Source organism: Ochotona curzoniae, unplaced genomic scaffold (assembly GCF_017591425.1).
Source record: "Ochotona curzoniae isolate NIBS_2020 unplaced genomic scaffold, NIBS_Ocur_1.0 scaffold_3223, whole genome shotgun sequence".
Classification (NCBI taxonomy): Eukaryota; Metazoa; Chordata; class Mammalia; order Lagomorpha; family Ochotonidae; genus Ochotona; species Ochotona curzoniae.
In genome coordinates, this window is record NW_024467108.1 from 2,444,354 (window position 1) to 2,464,565 (window position 20,212).

Below are 20,212 nucleotides of genomic sequence, written 5' to 3' on the forward strand. Positions count from 1 at the left end.
TCTCTCCTCAACTCTCTGATGTGTAAGCTGCTCTGTCTCAGCGTTCAGGTGAATTAAAGCCAGGGAGTTCAGCGCCAGTTAGGACACTCACATTCTGTGTCAGGATGCTTGGCTTTGACACCTGCCTCTAGCCACGAAGTATTTGAAGAGTGCCTGTCATGTAGTAAGTGTTAACTACATTAGCTATTGCTGCATCCACTGCAGCCACCAAGCGGCCGAGCACCATGGGATTGACAGGCACAGGTTCCTCTTAGCCTTCCACCTGATGCTGGCCTCCGCTCTCTCTACACAGCAACACCTCTGCTGTCCTCAGAGGCATCAGAAGCCCAGGGCCCAAGCCAGGCCCTTTACTTTGGCAGGGGAAGAGCCTGAGCCCTTCTGCTCTGGTTCCAGCGCTGATGTGAGCTTCCTTGGTGAGTGTGGGCAGTGGAAGCAATACAGGGAATGGAGGAAGGAGGACCCGTACCTGAGGAACTTCCTGCTAGGGGTCTGTTTGGAGTCCCAGGCCCCACCTGCATGGGATCAGCTCAACTCCAACTGCTGATTTCAACTAGTGGATGGAATGGGTTTTCAATTAGTGAATGGAATATCTTTCTGTCTCTCCCTCTCCTTGTAAATCTGCCTTATTGCGGTGTGACTGGCTCAGGGAGGGTTGGAGGCAACAAGTTAGTGTATGTTCTCTCCTTATGTTTTCTTTTCCTTTCCTTTTCCTTCCTTCCTTCTTTCCTTCCTCCCTTCCTTCCTTCCTTCCTTCCTTCCTCCCTTCCCTCTTTTCTTCCTTTCATTCCTTCTTTCTTTTGTTCTTTTTTAGATTCTCTTACATACCAGACATGCGCACAGGTTAATGTCCATAGGAAGTGACCCATCTGAGGGCTGCCAGAGAGCGCATCTGCAGTGTTGACACCCTCACATACTCTTTCCTTTTGGAAATCATCTCCTCCACCTGCATCACTACCCACAGGGCAATTATACTTCCCTAACTTGCCTTAATGGTCCCATCCAAAGATGGGTCTATAAAACCTGTCCTCACTGTTGTCTCCCTAATATTTAAGCCCAGAGACAAATCCCACTTTTCTTCACATGTTGAAAGCTCTAAAGCTCGGGCCCTGTTTGTGGTTATGTCCACTGTCATGAAGAGAAGGAATGTGCTCTGCCGAGAAGACAGAAGGAAGAAGTTAAGGCAAGCAAACCATGCTAGAATATAAATTCCACAGTTGCTGCTACTCCTGAGATGTCCTTACTGTTGTTTCAAATGACTGCTGTTGTTCAGCTCTATTGGATTTTATTACCCAGCATATTCTCTATGTTTAATCTCATTCAAGTTGGATTTCTGTCACTTCCAAACAAAACAATAAAAAAAAAAAAAAAGCGGTAAAGGTAAGTAACAATGCAAATAGTAGAACCTAAGGAGAGGAAGCAGTAGGAGAAACCACTGCATGCTGAGCTTCAGAACTCTCCCTCACTGCTATGTGGTTGCAGCTTCAGAGGATGTAATAGGAAAATGATGACCCATCAGAGAGCGCCGACTACATTTGGCAACCTCTGGAGGCACTGTGTGAGACTGTGCGCCTCCAGAGAGGGCAGAGGGCCTGTATTGTGACATGGCATGTAGAACCACCACCTGCGTGATCAGCATCCCATTTGGGTGCTGGTTCAAATCCCGGCTGTTCCACCTCTTCTTATTCTCCTCTTTCTTCTTCCTCTTATTCTTCCATCTCCCCTTCTCTCTCTTCCTCTTCTTCTGATTTATTTATTTTTATTGGAAAGTCAGATATACAGAGAGAAGGCGACACAGAGAAAAACCTTCTGTCTGCTGGCTCACTCTCCAAGTATCCACACCAAGTGGAGCCAAGTGGATCCAAAGCTAGCAGCCAGGGGCTTCTTCCAGGTCTCCCATGTGGGTGCAGGGTCCCAAGAACTTAGACCATCCTCCTCTGCCTTCCCAGGCCACAAACAAGGTGTTGCATGGGAAGTCAAGTAGCCAGGACATAAACAAACCCATCTGAGATCCCAGTACTTGTGATATGAAGATTTAGCCATTAAGCCATTGCACCAGCCCCTGATCCACATCTGATTCAGCTCTCTGCTAATAGCCTGGGGAAGCAGTGCAAGATGGCCCAAGTGGGCCCCTGCACCCACATGGGAGACCTGGAAGAAGCTCCTGGCTCCTGATTTCAGCATGGATCAGCACTGACTGTTGCAGCCATCTGTGGAGTTAACCAGTGGATAGCCCTGGGCCTGTGGTTGGCAGCAGCAAGAGTCCAGTGGCCTCAACTTCTGCTGTGCCAGTGGCCATGGTGACAGCACTGTCCTTTGGCAGGGAGCAAGGGCAGTATCTCAGCTCCTTACAGGGCAGTGTTCTAGTTTTACGTGTGGTTTTGTGTTGGGTTTTCTTGTTGTTTAAGTCTCTGAGAGACTTCATGCTTTTACACATTTAGTATGTGTTTAGTATGGTTTACTTAGCTAAGATGGAGTAGAGGCGAGCATTTGGCCTGGCAGTTAAGACACTGTGTGGGACACCCACTTCTCCTCAGCATGCCTGGGCTCGAGGTCCAGCTCTGTTCCCACTTCCTGCTTCCTGCCAGTGTACTCCCTGGGTGGCAGCATGCCATTCATGAGGAAAACTCCTATTGAGTTCCTGCCTGGCTTCTGGCATCGGCTTGGTTCCATTTCAGTTGTTATGGGCATTTAAGGATGGCTGGAACCTGGGCACAGTGTTCTAACAGCAGTGAGGATTCAGAGATGGAGGGTCACTCACAGGTCAAGGATTTATCAATTTCGTTAATTTGAGTGAGCTATCTTTTATTGAGAGTTTGGGCTCGGGGCCCTGCGGAGATCAGTAAGACAGAAGGAAGGGCACTTGCATCCTGAGGAGGTGGGATTGCTGAAAGAGACAGGAAGAAGGGGCTGTTGTCATGGTATGGCAGCTGAGGCTGCCACCTGCAGCGCTGGCATTCTGGTCCAGCTCTCTGCTTATGGAATGGGAAAGAAGCGGGATGACCGAAGAACTTAGACCCTGCGCCGGGTTGGGAGACCTGGAAGAAGCTCCTGGCTTCGGATCAGCTCATCTCTGGTTGTTGTAGCTGTTCAAGGAGTAGACTAGCAGATGGTCAGTCTGCCTCTCACTCTCCCTGTGTAATTCATTCAAATAAACAAAGACATCATTTAGCAAAAACAAAATAAGAAGAGGGTAAAGACTTGGGTTCCAAGTTTGTTCCTGTGTGAGAGCTGTTAGGGCAATGGACATGTGTTGGAACAAGTTTCTCTAGGAGGATTTGGATGGCTGAGCCCTCTGTGAGTCAGTTAGGTTGGGAGCACACAGGGGGAGACACATAATAACAACGATGCAAACACAATCCCGGCTGAGTTCTTCCTCACTTAAGACAAGCCTGGAGGTGGGGAGTCTGGCCCCGTGATGGCTCCGTGGGGATCAGGCACTCCTACACTTTTCCTTCCCTGTTTTACCTTCCAACTGTGTGGTTTCTAACTGCCGGGTTGCTGAAGGTTCTAAAACGATCGCTGAAGCTCTAGTCATCACACCCTCCTCTTGAGCAGCAAGAAAGAAGAAAAAGCAAGTAAGCAAGAAAAAGAAGGTGTATCACTTAGGGAAACATCTGGTTATTTTGTGTTTGTCTGAATTTAGCCACAGAGTCACATAAAGAGGGGTTGGGAAGGGATTTTCCACTGGACACATTAGTATTCAAAATAAAGTGGAAATTTTGTTGCTGAAAAGTAGATGGAGCAAGGTGTATTACCTATTGCTGCATAATAAATCACCCCAGCATTCATTAGCTTCACACAAGCACATCCACACTGTCGTGGTTCCTGTGGCTCAGGACCCTGGACACGGCATCCGGAATCTTTTGCCTCAGGGCTCTCATAAGGCTGTGCTCAAGGGGTGGGCCAGGCTTGCCATCTCAGCCTTTGGTGTGGCTAAGGAAAGATCTGCTTCCAAGTTAACTCATGTGGCCATTGCAGGACTTAGGGCCTCCAAAGCTATTGGACGAATGGGTTCAGTTCCTTGCTAGTGCGGGTCTCCCATGTGAATGACAGGGACCCAGTACCTCAACCTTCAGCTACTGCCCCCAGGCTGTGCAGTCCCTGGAAGCTGGAAATAGGAGTGGAGGCGAAAGTCAACTCCAGGCACTCTGATGGCGATATGTGTATCCTAAGTAGTATCCTTTCTCTCTCTCTTTCTTTCTTTCTTTCTTTCTTTCTTTCTTTCTTTCTTTCTTTCTTTCTTTCTTTCTTTCTTTCTTTCTTTCTTTCTTTCTTTCTTTCAGGAGTAATTTACTTACATTGGAAAGATTTACAGAGAGAAGCAGAGACATAGATCTTCCATCTCCTGGCTTATTCCCTAAATGGCTGCAATGGTCAGAACTCAGCCAGTTCGAAGCTAGGAGCCAGAAGCTTCTTCTGGGTCTCCTATGCAGGTGTGGGGTCCCAAGGCTTTGGGTCATCCTTGACTGCTTTCCCAGGCTACAAGCTGGGAGCTGGATGGGAAGTCAAGCAGCCAGGATTCAGACTGATGCCCATATGGGATCCCAGTGCATGCAAGGAAGGACTTCAGCTACTAGCCTCCTATGCTGGGCCCTTGTTTTGTTTCTAAATGTATTTATTTGAAAGGTTTAGTGACAGAGAGAGAAAGAAGTTTTCCATCCACTGGCTCACTTCTCACATGGTACACTTCTCACTGTAACAGCCAGGTCTGCTGGAGGCCAAAGTCAGAGGCCATCCAGGTCTCTGATCTGGGTGGCAGGGACCCAGGTACCTGAATCATCTTCTGCTTCATTCTCATATGTATCAGCAAGAAGGTGAATTGGAAGTGGAGCAGCTGGGACTTGAACTGTTTTGTTTTCACTGATTGATTTTAAAAAAAAGAAAGGCAGAGTGACACAGAGAGACAGAGCCTTAGAAATCTTGCCTCCGCTGGTTGGCTCCCCAACTCAATGGCCAGGGAGTGGGTCAGGCCATAGCGAGGAGCCCAGAAGACCTTCAGGGTCTCTCATGTTGGTGCAGGGGCCCAAATGCTGTGGACATCCTCCACTGCTTTCCCAGGTGCATTAGCAGGAGCTGGATAGACAGAGAAGCAGCAATGACGCAAACCAACTGCCATATGGGATGCTTAGCTTAGCATTGACCTGGCCTATCTGTGGCTGCTGTGACCATTTGGAAAATGAACCAGTATATGGTTCCTGGATCCTGGCTTCGGATCGGCATAGCAACGGCCGTTGTGCTCACTTGCAGAGTGAATCATCGGACGGAAGATCTTCCTCTCTGCCTCTCCTCCTCTCTGTATATCTGACTTTCCAATAAATAAATTAATCTTTTAAAAAATGTATTAAAGATCCTTCACTATCTCTTTCTCTCTCTTTCAGTTTCTTTGTAACTCTTTCAAATAAATAAATAAATCTTAAAAAAAAAAAGAGTAGACACTCCAACCCTGGCCCTCCAGTATGGGGTGTGACTGTGCAAGCTGGGTCCTCACCATGGCACCCTATCCTGGCCCCAGAGTCATGAGTATATTTATAAAGATTTATTTTTTTTTAATTGGAAAGTCAGATATACAGAGAGGATGAGAGGCAGAGAGGAACATCTGCCTGTTGATTTTCCCCAAGTAGCTGTAACAGCTGGAGCGGAGCTGCGCTGATCTGAAGCCAGGAGCCAAGAGCCTCCTCTGGGTCTCCCATGCAGGTAGCAGGGTCCCAAGGCTTTGGGTCATCCCCAACTGGGTTCCCAGGCCACAAGCAGGGAGCTGGATCGGAAGCAGGGCTGCTAGGATTAGAACTGGTGCTCACATGGGATCCTTGTGTGCAAGGCTAAGACTTTGGCCGCTAGGCTATTGTGCCTGGTCCCAGAGTCATAACTTTTAATAGCTTTGCTTCCTCAGACACTTTTCTTCCTGTTTTTTGAAAGCCATTTCTGCCTCGCCCTCCAACCCTATCCCAACCCTGACATTTTCAGCTGTCTCCACGCAAATGAGGAACAACCTGCTTAGGCATCATGCAGAGGTCTACGGAGAGCCTCCCCAGCCGTACCTGCAGCCCTTGTCCAGGGCTGCAGTCGAGGGTTGAATCATGTCTTCCAGAAAGAGATAGTGGAGTCTGGTCCCAATACCTGGGCAACAGGTTCTTGGTGAATGTTAGAGGAGGTTCTACAGGGGTCCACGTGGGTGCTAACTCCATGAGAGTTGTCCTTGGCACAGACACCAATGTGTATTCAGTGAAAGGTAGGCTCCCCAGCTGTGCCCCCAGTCCATGGACTCCAGCTGTGGTGGTGAAAAAGCCACATGAGAGGCAGTGCTTGCTTGCTCCCTACGCACATGTAAAACACGGAGTTGCTGGAGGAAATGGGAGAAGAGTGCACCCGCGAAGGCGCTAGCACTCCCAGGTGGAGACCCTCACTTACTGACACACGGATTCACCTGCCTGGCTCCTACGGCAGTAAGAAGGGCCTTGGGGAACGGCAGTGGGTTACTGAAAGCCTGCAGCAGGTGATGGCTCTTAGGATTGTAAGTGTTCTGGAGCAAATCAGCAGAAATGCTGCCACCTGGGACGATGGTATTTTCTTGCAAACCAAGAAAATGCCAGAGGAAGGTTTGTTGGTTCTCTGGCGGGGGGACTCCTTGACTGTTTGCATCAGGAGCCCGTGGCAGACTGCTCCTGGACCGCACTTTGATCCCTGGGGAATCTGAGGCTCTGGGATCCCATGCACATCCCCAGGCCTGCACAAGAGGAAGCATTGGGTCTTAGGGACTGGGGTGTGGATGACCCCAAGATCCGAAATCCTGGTGAATTTAGGGGGCCAATGAATGGTGCTGGGAGCAGGGCCTTTAAGAAGTAATGTGGTCATTAAGAAGGATCCATGCTATTCTTTGGCAGGTAAATTCTTGCTTTTGTAGGAGGAGGCCAGCGAGTGGCTACAGAACAAACCTGGCCCCTCCCCTCCGCCTCTCTCACCTTGTGAGGGCTCCTGCACCTGTGCGCCTCGTGCCTCGTGCCTCGTGCCTCATGCTCACGCCTCCTGCGCAAGCCGGCTTCCCCTCTGGTTTCGCCTGGGAGCAGCAAGCGGACACAGCGCCGGACCCAGGTATTTTGTTACAGTAATGGAAAATGGACAGAGATTGGTGCTCTGGGGGCCGGAGCGAGCCTGTGGCTTCCGCATTGTGGATTTTTAGCCCCGCTGCTAGGCGTGGGTGTGACTATCCGGCTTATATTGTTGGTTCAGTTCCAGCTTTGCTTGTGTTTGGTGGCTCGTGTTGTTTTTCATGTGAAAGGGTATGGTAACAAAACGTTTTGGAGACTGTGTAGACATGAATGGGCCAGTGTTATGTTGAACTTATGTGTGCCAGTGTGCAGGCGCGTGTGTGTGTGGGGGGAGAGGGAGGCAGGGAGAGAGAAGGCATGTACTGAGTTTGTAAAACAGAGTTTCATTGGATGGTGATGGGGTGGGGTGAGGGGTAGCCATTTTGCTGGAAAATGTAAATATTATCGCAGATATCTAGTTTGCTCGCCTTTGGGGTCTTTAGCATCGCTGGAGACAAACCTTTGCACATTCTGCTCATGGCCCTTGTTCCGGGAGCCAGAGGGGCTTGTACCAGCTGCTTCTCACTTCCTCCCCGGGGGGCCTCCTGCTCCCTGCCTCTCTGGGGAGCTGGAGCAGGCAGAGGGGAGCAGGACTCCCAAGGCTAGAGAGCCAGCATCCTGTCCCTGTGGATCAAGGGTGGCTGGTGTGGGTGGAGAATGAGACCCCAGTAACTGTAAGAATGAAGCATCAGTTCCCTCCACAACCCCCTGTTTCATCGTCTCCTAGTACCTGGTGTGCCACATTCCAAGCTCTTGGGGTTCCATGCTATGTATTTGGCTCTTTTTCCAAATTATTTGAGAGACAGGCAGATAGGGACAGGAAAGCTGACGGAGTGACTTAGAAAGCCAGAGACTCGGCAGGTGGAGTTAGAAGGAAAAGGAAGAAGGATGGATGGACAAGCAGAGACAGGTGGGCGAAAGGGTGGCTGTACACAAGGGTAGGGAGGAAGAGACAGATGAGCAGAGACGGACAGGTGGGCGGAAAGAGAGACAGAAAGACATGAGCAGGCAACTCCATACACGGGAGTGCCTTGTGTGCCTGGTGTGATGGCTCAGTTGACTAATCCTCCCCTTGCAAGCACCAGGATCCCATGTAGGTATTGGTTCAGGTTTCAGCTGCTCCATTTCCCTTCCAGCTCCCTGCTTGGAGCGTGGGAAAGCAGTGGAGGACGGCCCAAAGCCTTGGGACCCTGCACCCATGTGGGAGACCTGGCTCCTGGCTTTGGATCAGCTCAGCTGTGACCATTGTGGCCATTTGGGAAGTAAAATCTGCCTTTCCAGTAAAAATAAATAAATCTTAAGCACAGCTTGTGTTTTCACTAACTAGTCACTAATAAAAACACACATTCTAGAATAGAAGTTTAAAAAAAATAGAGGGCCCATCGCGATAGCCTAGCGACTAAAGTCCTTACCTTGAATGTGCCAGGATTCCATGTGGGCACCGGTTCTAATCCTGGCAGGACCGCTTGCCATCCAGCTCCCTGCTTGTGGCCTGGGAAAGCAGTTGAGCATGGCCCAAAGCCTTGGGACCTTGCACTCACATGGGAGACCCGGAGGAGGCTCCAGGCCCCTGGCTTAGGATTGGCTCAGCTCTGGCCATTGCAGCTGCTTGGGGAGTGAACCATCAGAAGGAAGATCTTCCCCTCTCTCTGTCCTCGTCTCTGTATATCTGCCTTTCCAACAAAAATAAATCTTAAAAAAAAAAAAATAGAGCTGGGGTAGGAGGAAAGAAGGAAAAATCATTGCATTCTCAGAATTGTATCTATGAAGTATGTTAAAGCTGTGAAACTAAAAGGGTTGAAAAGTTAAATAGCTGTTTAAAATCTTAAATAATAAAAAATAGAATGAAAAGTGCAAAGTATTTCTTTCTTCCCTTGGTGGCTTTTAAAAAAATATCTACTCATCAGGGCTTGTGCAGTGGCACAGCAAGTAAAGGCTTTGCCTGCAATGCTGGCATTCCATTTGGGACTGGTTTGAATCAGGGTTGCTCCACTTCCAATTTCACCTCTTGCTGATGCACCTGAAAAGGCAATGGAAGACGGCCCAAGTCCTTGGCCCCCTTGCACCCATGTGTGAGACCTAGGGGAAGCTCCTGGCCCAGCCCTGACCATTCTGACCATTTGGGGAGTGAACCAACAGATTCTCTCTCTCCCTGTTTCTCTGTCTCTCTGGCTCTGCTTTTCTGGTGCGTTCCTAAGCTGGATGCAACAGCCAGGGGAGGGCCAGGCAGAAATTAGGAGCCTGGCACTCCCTCCAGGCGTCCTATATGGGCACAGGAGCCCAAGCTCTTAGGCCACCTTTTGCTGCCTTCCCAGGTGCATTAGCAGGGCTCTGGATTGGAAGTGGAGCAGCTGGGACTTGAACCCACACCCATTTAGGATGCTGATGGTGCAAGTGGTGACTTGGTCCACTACACACTAGCTTATTATCAAGTCTTTTTTTTAATTTATTTTTATTGGAAAGGCAGATTTATAGAAAGGAGATGAAGAAAGATCTTCTCTCTGCTGCTTTATTCCCCAAGTAGTTGCAACGGCCAGAACCAGGAGCCAGGAGCTTCTTCTGGGTCTCCCCCATGGGTAGCAGGGTCCTAAGGCTTTGGGCCATCCTCGACTGCTTTCCCAGACCACAGTAGGGAGCTGGATGGGAAGTGGAGCAGCCAGGATATGAACTGCTATCCATATGGGATACCGGTGCATGCAAGGCAAGGACTTTAGCCACTAGGCTACCATGCTGGGCCCCAACATAAAGTCTTAGAATGACCTTTATTATAGATGACAGATGGCTACATCCACAATGGCAGCAGAATTTGATGAAGTACTTGTTGAGGAAATGGGCGAAATGATGGAGAATCTTTCAGGTGCAAGAAAGAGAAACTCCACCTGCAGAGCAGCTAAGGCTGAAGGGCACAGGAAAGTGGATTTGAAAGTTGCTCCGTGGTCTGGCAGGACCTAACCGCATGTGCTTCAGGGAGAAGGGGCAGCATGTCGCCATCAGCTTGGCCTGCAGCACCGGTAGCTTGGTTCTAGGCTGCTCCAGACCTGAGTGTCTTGGGCACAAGGGAGGGAGAGACAGACACAGGAGTGAATGAACATACACACCCATGCACACACATACACGCCCGCGTGTGGCTCTTTCTCAATTCTGGCTTTTGTATTTCTGAAGGGAAGGGCTTGGAGTTTGGCATCATGGTTAAGATGTCACCATCACCACCCCAGCCCCAATTCTGGATCCACTTCACAGCACCCTGGGAAGCCAAAGGTGATGGCCCAAGTGCTTGGGTCCCTGCCTCTTGCGTGGGAGATTGGAGGGAGTGCCTGGGCTGCTGCCTCAGCCTGGCTCAGGTGTATGAACTGGGACAGTGAATGGTGGGAGGTCTTGCTCTCTCCTGTCTTTCCGCCCTTCCCCATCCTAACCTGTTCGTCTGCCTTCCAAACAAAGTGAAAATGAAATTAAGAAAAACATTTTTTAAAGATTTATTAATTTTTATTGGAAAGGCAGATTTACAGAAAGAAGGAGAGACAGAGAAAGATCTTCCGTCTGCTGGCTCACTCCCCAAATGGTTACAATGATTGGAGCTGAGCTGACCCAAAGGGAGAAGCTCTCTTGGGGTCTCCTATGCAGGTGCATGGTCCCAAGGCTTTGGGCCATTTTTGACTGCTTTCCCAGGCCATAAGTAGGAAATTGGATGGGAAGTGGAGCAGGTGGGACATGAACCAGTTTCTTTATGGGATGTCACTACTTGCAGGCAGAGGATTAGTCAATGAGCCATCATGCGTGTCCTGAAAATGAAATTTTTAAACAGTCAAGGGGGTGCTGGGCAGCTAGTCCCCTACGGTTCTGCTGTTTCAGACACCCCCTGGAGGGGATGGATGTAGTGGTGCCCATGATTCTCAGATTCCTGGGTCTCAAAAGACCCAGGAGTGCCAAGCCCCATGTGGAGCCCTGTAGGTATACCCTAACCATGTGGTCCTTCCAGACACAGGGCAAAACTTGAGCTGGTGTTTGTGGGATGCTGGTGCTGCAGGCAGAGGCTTAGTGTGCTGTGTCATGGCACCAGCCCCTTATTTATTTGAAAGGTAGTGCGGCATAGTAAAAGGGAGAGAGAAAAACAGAGATCTTTCACTCACTGGTTCACTCTTCCAATGTCCATAAGAGCTGGTGCTGGGCCAGGATAACACTAGGAGCCAGGAACTTGGTCCAGTTCTCCCCATGTAGCAGAAAGCCAAGAACTTGGGCCATTATCTGTTGCCTCCAAAGGTATGTTATAGCAGAAGCTGGATTTGAAGTGGATGCAAGTGTTAAAACCCAACACTTATCACAAGTGGCAGCTTGGCATGCTGCACCACAGCACCCACCCCTTAACTGCCATCTTGTAAGACCTTGAGCCAAATGTTTTAGTTATCAGAAAGTTATGCTAATCTTATGCACTTAATTGTCTAAAAGAAAAATGCTAGTTGGGTCAAGAGTTATTGCAGTGGGAAGAAACTATCAAAGATAAAAATCCAAATCATGAAAGCTTAGTGGCAGGGCAGCTCTCGCAGCCACCAGCTGCTGGGTGGCTGAGTGTGCCCACGGCTGCTTCAGATCAAGTGGGGAAGGAGCCTGAGACCGTTCGGTAACTTGAACCTGCCCATCTGTGAACCTTGCTGCCTTTGCTACAGCTCTTAATGAATGTGTCTTGTTTATGTCTTTAAAATGAAGATCTTTACCTTTTTGCTTTAAAGATTTATTCTTATTTGAAAGGTAGGTTAACAGAGAAGGCTCTTCCATCCTCTGGTTCACTCCCCAGGTGACCCCAATAGCTGGAGCTGAGCTGATCTGAAGCCAGGAGCCAGGAACTTCTTCTAAGTCTTCCATGTGATGGCAGGATCCCAAGCTTTGGGCTGTTCTTGACTGCTTTCCCAGGCCACAGAGGGAGCTGGATGGGAAGTGGAGCAGCTGGGATATGAACCAGTGCCCATATGGAATGTCAGCACTTGGAAGGAGGATTAGCTATTGGGTATCGCGCTGAGCTCGATGTTCTTTTTCAAGCACAGTGAAATATAGGGGATGGTCTAGAGGTCTCACAGCAGCCTGCCCACCCCCAACTGAACTCTCAGCATCATCTGTGTGGGGACCATGAGAAACGGGGAGACCCATTACTGATGTGTCAGTAGCCTGTGTCCAAAGTGTGTATTTGACTTGACTCTGTGTGGCTTCTGGAGGTTTTGCTAGTGTACCAGAAGTGTCCTCTCTCATAGTCCCACCCAGAAGCAACTCACTACCCCCGCCCCCTGTCACCTGCTCACACCTCCGCCTTTGTGAAAGTCCCTGGCAACCACTGATGTTTTGTTGTCACCATGGTTTGGTTTCTTCCAGAATGTCCAATGGTGGACATGTTATAATTCATGGAATTTTGGACTGGCTTCTTGTACAGAGTAACAAGGATGCAAAGTTCCTTCTTGTCTTTTCATGGCTTAATATCTCATTCCTTTGTCTGTGCTGGTGGGAAGTTGGAGTGAGGTACTGGAGCTGAGATTCAGATCTGTGCACTTGTTTTGGATCTGTGGGCATTTTTTAAAAAAAGATTTATTTATTTTTATAATTGAGGCAGATATACAGAGAGGAGGAGAGACAGAGAGGAAGATCTTCTGTTCACTGATTCATTCCCTAAGCTGAAGCTGTGCTGATCCAAACCAGGAGCCCAGAGCCTCTTCCAGGTCTCCTAAGGCTGGGTGCAGGGTCCTAAGGCTTTGCGCTGTCCTCTACTGCTTTTCCAGGCCACAAACAGGGAGCTGGATGGGAAGTGGAGCTGCCGGGATATGAACCGGAGTCCATATGGGAGAGCGCTTTAGCAACTAGGCTACTGTGCTGGGCTTCAGAGGGGTGTGGGCATTTCAACTAGCTTCTTAATTGCTAGATCTAGTGTTTGTCTTTGAATTCTTTTCAGTACTCAATCATATTCCATTCTCTGGGTATACTAGGCATACAAAGTAGAACTTAGTTGGAATTATTTATTTGCTCTCTATGTATCTTCTTTGGTGAGGAATCTGTTCATACCTTTTGCCCTTTGCTTAGTTCTTAGTGTTTGAGTCGCAGGAGATCTTTGTATATTTTGGATACCTTTCCTTTATCAAGATGTCTTGCAAATATTTTCTCCAAGCTTGTGATTTCTCTTTGACTTTACATGTTGGTAGATTAAAGATGTTCAGGATATTTTTGAGAGGATTTTAAAAAACTGAGGTATAATTCTTTTGACATTAAATAATTGAGATAGTCACTTGACACAAAATGTAGCCTTACTCAATTCAGCGGTTGCACACAAAGACCGCTGGGTGACTTCATCACCCCAAAGGAAACCCCAGCCCCGTTATCACTCAGTCTCGTTTCCTTCCCACCAATCACCAGCAACCACTAGTTGACTTTCTATCTCTCTGGATTTGCCCATTTCATTTTCATACAAATAGAATCATACGCTATGTGGCCTTTGTAGCTGGCTGCTTTCATTTGGTGTATTTCAAGGTGTGTATGTGTTGTAGTATAAATCAGTACTTTCCCTTTCTGTGGCTCCATAATATTCGATTGTCTGGGTAAACAATTGGGCTCTCCAGCCATCTGCTTAATGGCTATTGGGCTTTCTGCTTCTTGGCCTTCATGGTAACATTACACGTGAACATTCGTGTACAAGTTTTTGGGTGGCTGTGTTTTCACATCCCTTAGATACATGCTTAAGAATGGATTTGCTGGTTGTACGAAAATGAGTGCTCCCAGATTTTTTTTTTTCCTGAGGTGGCTGCCCCCTTTTACATTCCTATCACCTGCTCCACCTCCTTGCCCACACTTGTTACTGCTCACCTTTGTCACTAGGCTCACTGGCATCTCACTGATACTTTATTTTACTTTTTAAAAAAGATTTTCCTAGAAAGAGAGAGAGACATAAACAGAGACAGAGCTGGAGATATCTTTACACAAAGAAATGAGATGCTACAGCCATATCTTCCATCTGCTGGTTTATTCCTGAATTGGCTGCAATGGTCACAGCTGAATGCAGTGGTCAGGCTGAAGCCAGGAGCCAGGACCTTCTCTGGGTCTTCTATGTGAGTGCAGAGGCCCAAGGTCTTGGGCTGCACTCCCTGTGCAGGGCCATAAACAGGGAGCTGGATGGAAACTGGAGCAGCCAGGACTAGAACTGGTACTCTCTATGGGATGCTGGTACTGCAGGCTGAAGATTTGCCAACTATGCCACTGCACTGGCCTAAACCCTCACTGTGATTTTTATCTGCATTTCCTTGATGGGTTGAACACCTTTGAAAAACTTGTCATTTTTGTATTTTCTTTGAATGAAAGTATATTCAGATTCTTAGTCTGTCTATAAATATTTTATTTATTCATTTATGTTTAAAAAGCAGAGAGAGAGAGAGAGAGAGAGAGACATACAAGAGAAAGCTCTTTCATGTGCTGGTTCACTCCCCAAATGGCTGCAACAGCCAGGGCTGGGGACAGGCTGAAGCCAGGATCCTGGAGCTCCATCCAGGTCTCTCTCATGGACGGAAGGGAATCAAACACTTGAGCTATCACCTGCTGGCTCTCAGGATGCACTTTAGCAGAAAGCTGGATCTGAAGTGGAGGAGCCAGGGCTTGAATCAGGTACTTTAACTTGGGATGTGGTTATCCCAAGGGGTTATCCTAACCATTGTACTAAACACCTGATCTTACCTTTGTTCATTTTGAAATTGGACTAAGAATCTTTATAAATTCTTGATACTAGATCCTAATCAAATACATGATTTTCAAATATAGGTTCTCTTTTTAGAATGATTGTCTGGGTTGGGGCTGTTGCTATGGTGTAGTACCCTAAGCTTTGGGCTGTAGTGCTAGAATCCTATATGGGTGCTGGTTTGATCCTGGCTGCTCCACTTCTGGTCTAGCTTTCTGCTTATGGCCTGGGAAAGCAGTGAAGGATGGCTAAAGTCCTTGGGTCCCTGCACCCATGTAGGAGATGTGGAAGAAGCTCCTGGCTCCTAGCTTTGTCCTGGTCAAGCCACAGCTTTTTAAAGCCATTTGGGGTGTGAACCAACAGATAGAAGCTCTTTCTTCTTTCCCTCTCCTCTTTCTGTGAACTCTGCATTATATATATAATATATAATGTGCATTATACAATATTTAAAATATTATACATAATATGTAATACATGTTATATATAATGCAATATTTATATGATATAAATTATATATATTTATACTTTCAAATATATAAATTTTATGCAAACATAAAACATAAATTCAAACATAAATTTCATTTATAAATATTAAATATAGAATCATATATAAATATATGCTTTATAATACAAATATGTAAAATTTATAAATATACAGATTTATGAATAATATTTATATTTGTATTCATTCTTTAAATAGATATAATATATTACATTATATGATATTACTATATTTATTATATCTATTTTAAAGAATGATTGGGCTGGTGTTGTACAGAGAGTTAAGCTGCCACCTGTGACAAGCATCTCACATAAGTGGGGTTCAGGTCCTGACTGCCCCCAAACCTGATCCAGCTCCTTGCTAATGCACTTGAAAATGTAGCGGAAGATGACCCAAGTGCTTGGGCCCCTACATTTCCCACATGTGAAACCTGGGTGTCTAGGTTTCTGGCTTTAGCCTGGCCCAGCGCTGGTCATTATGGCCATTTGGGAAAGTGAGCCAGCAGACAGAAGACTCATTTTTTTCTCTCTCTCCTCTCTGTAATGCTTCTCCCCTTTTTGTTTTAGATTTATGTTTATTAGAAAGGCAAATTTACAGAGAAAAGGAGAAACTGAGAAAAAGATCTTCTGTCTACTGGTTAACTCTCTAAGTGGCTGCAGAGTTGAGCTGGTCTGACCTAAAGCCAGGAGGCAGGAGCTTCTTCTGGGTCTCCCATGCGGGTGCAGGGTCCTAAAGCTTTGGGCTGTCCTTGACTGCTTTCCCAGAACACAAGCAGGGAGCTGGATGGGAAGTGGAGCAGCCAAGGTATGAACAGTGCTCATATGGGATGCTGGTGCTTGAAGGGAGAGGATTAGATTAATTAATTGAAATATTGCAATGGGCTTCCACTCTTCTTTCCAAATAAATAAAATAAATCTTTTTAAAAGGTGGGTATTTGCAGGTTGTATTTTCAGTCAACTTGTTAGTGTCCTTTAAGCATAAAAGTTGAAATTTTGATGACTTTTTTTTCTAATTTTTTTGTTACAAGAATTTGTCTTTGAAAAACAGTGGCAAAATATATCTACATTCACCATTTTGTTTTAAAGTGATATTTCAGTGACATTTATTTGAACATCAAAGATATGGAGAAAGAGATCTATCTTTTAGTTCACTCCCCTGATGGCCACAATGGCTGGATCCAGGACCTTCAATTCCAGCCATGGGTGCAATGGCCCAAAAACTTGAGTTACCCTCTGCTGTTTTCTCAGGCCATAGCAGGGGGCTGGATTGGAAGTAGAGCAGCTGGGACATGATCTGGTACCCATATGGGAAGCTGGTGTTCTAGCTGGCAGCCTTTCCTGCTACAGTACAGCACTGGCCTTGTTCAGTAATATCTATACATCCAGGTTGTGCAGCCGCCATCATTACTATCTGTTTCCAGAGTGTTGTCACTGCTCAGAGGCAAACCCTGCACACATGGACTGGTTGGTACTCATTCTTTTCTCAGCTCCTGGCAGCAACTAATATATCCAAAAAATATTTTGAAAGTTAGAATAATGAAGGGGGAGAGGGGGATTGAGAAAGATCTTCCATCTCCTGGTTCACTCCCCGGACAGTCTCAATAGCCAGAGCTGGTTCTGCCAGGAGCTGGAGTCAGGATCTTCCTGGCATTCTTCCACATGGCTGGCAGGAAGCCGAGCACTTGTTCATGTTTTGCTGCCTTCATAGGCACACGAAGAGGGAGTTGGGCAGAAGTGGGGCAGCTGGGACTTCAACTGTTGCTGGTATGAGTGATCACTTAACCTGAGGTACTGCAGTACCAGCCTTGGACTGTTGATCTTTATATTTAGATCTTTTATACAATCGTGCATAAATTTTTGTGATTTGCAATAGGATCCAATTTGTTTCTTTGTATGTGCATATACAATTGTGCCCAACACTGTATACTATTGTTTCCATGGTGTGTGTCATAGTTTTTTAGAAAAGGAAGTATCTATTTTTATTGGAAAAGCAGATTTACAGAGAGATGAGACAGGAAGATCTTTTATCCATTGATTCACTCCCCAAATGGCTGCAACAGCCACAGCTGAGCTGATCTGAAGCCAGGAGCTTGACCCGGGTCTCCTACATAGGTGCAGGATCCCAAGGCTTTTGGGATAGCTTTCCACTGCTTTCCCAGACCACAAACAGGCAGGAACCGGATGGGAAGTGGAGCAGCTGGGACATGAGCTGGTGCCCACATGGGATGCTGGCACTTGGAGGGGGAGGTTTAATCAATTGAGTTATCCAGCCAGGCCCCTATTTTTATTGAGTGGGAGAATGGGAGAGAGAGATCCCATCTAATTCCCCAAATGCCTGCAATGGCCAGGGTTGGAAGCTGGGAACCAGTGCAGGGTGTCCCATGAGGGTGGCAGGGACCCAACTACTGGGACAAGCACCGCTGCCAGGGCCAGAGCAGTGGAGTGTAGCAGATGTGGCTGCAGATGTGCTGACCCCCATCTTCACGGCCACGCAGAGACCTGCCCCGTGTCTCTCATGATTGTGACTTGATGGTGGGCATCATGTGTAGAATGGTAGAAACTGTAATAAATGATGTTCTTGCCTAGAAATGCATGTTTCTTCTGCTAGACCGTTAGTGGGGGATCATGGAGGTAATTCAGTCAGGAGGGGGTTGGGTTGAGGTTTTCATTCTTCAGTGCATTCAGTGCATTGGAATTTCTTTTGCGCTCCATTCTTTTGGCATTGGGTTTGGTGGAGACTGAAATGCTAAACACTTTATCTTTTATTTTTGATCTTTCAGAAGTTGTTGACTTTTCTTATCCATTCTTGACTCTCTTGTCCTTATATCTTACATTTTCCCTCATATTAAAAGATTTACTTATTATATTGGAAAGTCAGATTTACAGAGAGAAGGAGAGACAGCAAAAAAAAAAAAAATCTTCCCTCTGCTGGTTCACTCCCCGAGTGGACTCAATGACTGGAATTGAGCTGTGATCTGAAGCCAGTAGCCAGGAGCTTCCTCTGGGTCTCCCATGCGGGTGCAGGGTCCCAAGGCTTTGGTCCATCCTCAACTGCCTTCCACAGCCACAAGCAGGGAGCTGGATGAGAAGTGGAGCAGCCAGGATATGAACTGGCATCCATACAGGATCCAGGTGCATGCAAGGAGAGGACTTATGCCATTAGGCTACCATGCCAGACCCATTTACCCCCATTTTTATTGTAAATCATACATAATGTATAGCTTGCTCTCTTCAACCTTTTAGGTGTAGAATTCAGTATTAAAAACTCAAAAATGGAACTTCCAGCAGCCACTGGCTGCTGGGAGCGCCTGGACTATGTGAGACTCCATGCTTGGGGCCATGGATACAGCCACTACGACATGCTATTTGGCGCCAGGCTCTACCTGCTCGCTGCCCGGTGGCAAGCTCTGGGGTACCGGGGGTGTGGAATTGCTGCCTAGGTATGTCCAAGTTGAGGCCATTGTGTGTATGAGTGAGCAGTCAACCCTGAGGGACTCCCAACAGTGTGACTTTTGCTTGAACGTAAGCAAGGGTACTGAGACATGGTGGTTTGGAGGAAAGAGACCAGACGATCTATATGAGTCGGATTGATACACCAGCCCACTTGTGAGTCCTGTGTAGAATTTATCACCAAACAATGCTAACCACCACATACCAGTCCATGTGAAAGCTAAGGCTGGGGGCCTGTCTGGCAGGGCTATGTATCAGTACCTGACTGAGTGGTGGAACAGTGGACAGGTCACACTTGGCAGGGTCAAGACACTAACCAGCATGCAAGAGAACCAGGTCCGGGGGTAGATTCTGTGGGGGAAGTATGGGCCAAATCCTGTGGAAATACAAGTCCTGCTGGTTAGGTTGCGAGCTATTTGTGACCACGGAACCTGCCATCACTCACAGATAAAGGAACTGACAACAGTCTGGGCATGTCAAGGCAACATCCTAAAACAGGGTGTGGGGTGGGCCGGGTTGCAACGTTCACCAGCTCATACAAGGCCAAAATGGAAGGGCAGACTATGCAGGGCACTGGCCTTAACACCCACTGGCATGTATGAGAACTGGGTCTGGGAGTAGGTCAAGTGGGAGACCATGGGAAACTCCCCTTGTGGGCCACAACTCTCACTGATGATCACATAGTCCAGGCCTGGGGTCAGGCAAGCTGGGCAAAGTATCTGCAATAGCTGTCTAATGTGTGGGCTGGTTATGGAAGGGGGCGGATCGGGCAGAGCAGAGCAAACCTTAGCTCACAAGCAAGAATAGAAATTGGGCTGGAGCACAGGTCATGCCAAGCTAGGCTCTTACACTGACTGATCTGCATGAACCAGGGATGCCAGGCCACAGTATCTAAGGCAAAGGCCAAGACAGGTGAGGGGTTATGCCAAGTTGGGTCAGAGAAACCACTGGCACACGTGTGATCTGTGGTTGGGAACAGGCCTGGTTGGGGAGCTAAGAGGACATCCTGGCTGGGTTAGACTCCAGCACCATCTGATGCTCTGGAGAACCAGGGTAGATGTAGGATGGACTAGTCTACGTCTCTGCCCCTGCTTAGTCATAGGTGAGCTGCGTCTGGGTATGAATGAGCCTTGGCTGGGCTGAAACATCCAACAGTAAGAATCAAAATGGGTTGAAGGGCAGTCAGGAGAGGCAACTGTTCCTTGGAGGACAGGAGGTGGACTAAACAGGGCTGGCCCATGGACCCACCAGTATGTGCGAGATCTGGCATTGGGAGAGATTCTGATGGAGGAGCTTGGGAAACTCGTTTGTCAGGACACAGTCCCTGCAGGTGACAAGAACCACAATAGGGAGTAGCCCAGACCAGGCCAGGGAAAGGTACCCACTGGCATAGATTCGGCATGGGTCAGGGGCGGACCAGGCTGAATCAGTTCACATCATTCATTGACCAATCCAAGCACCAGAACAGAGTGTGGGTCGG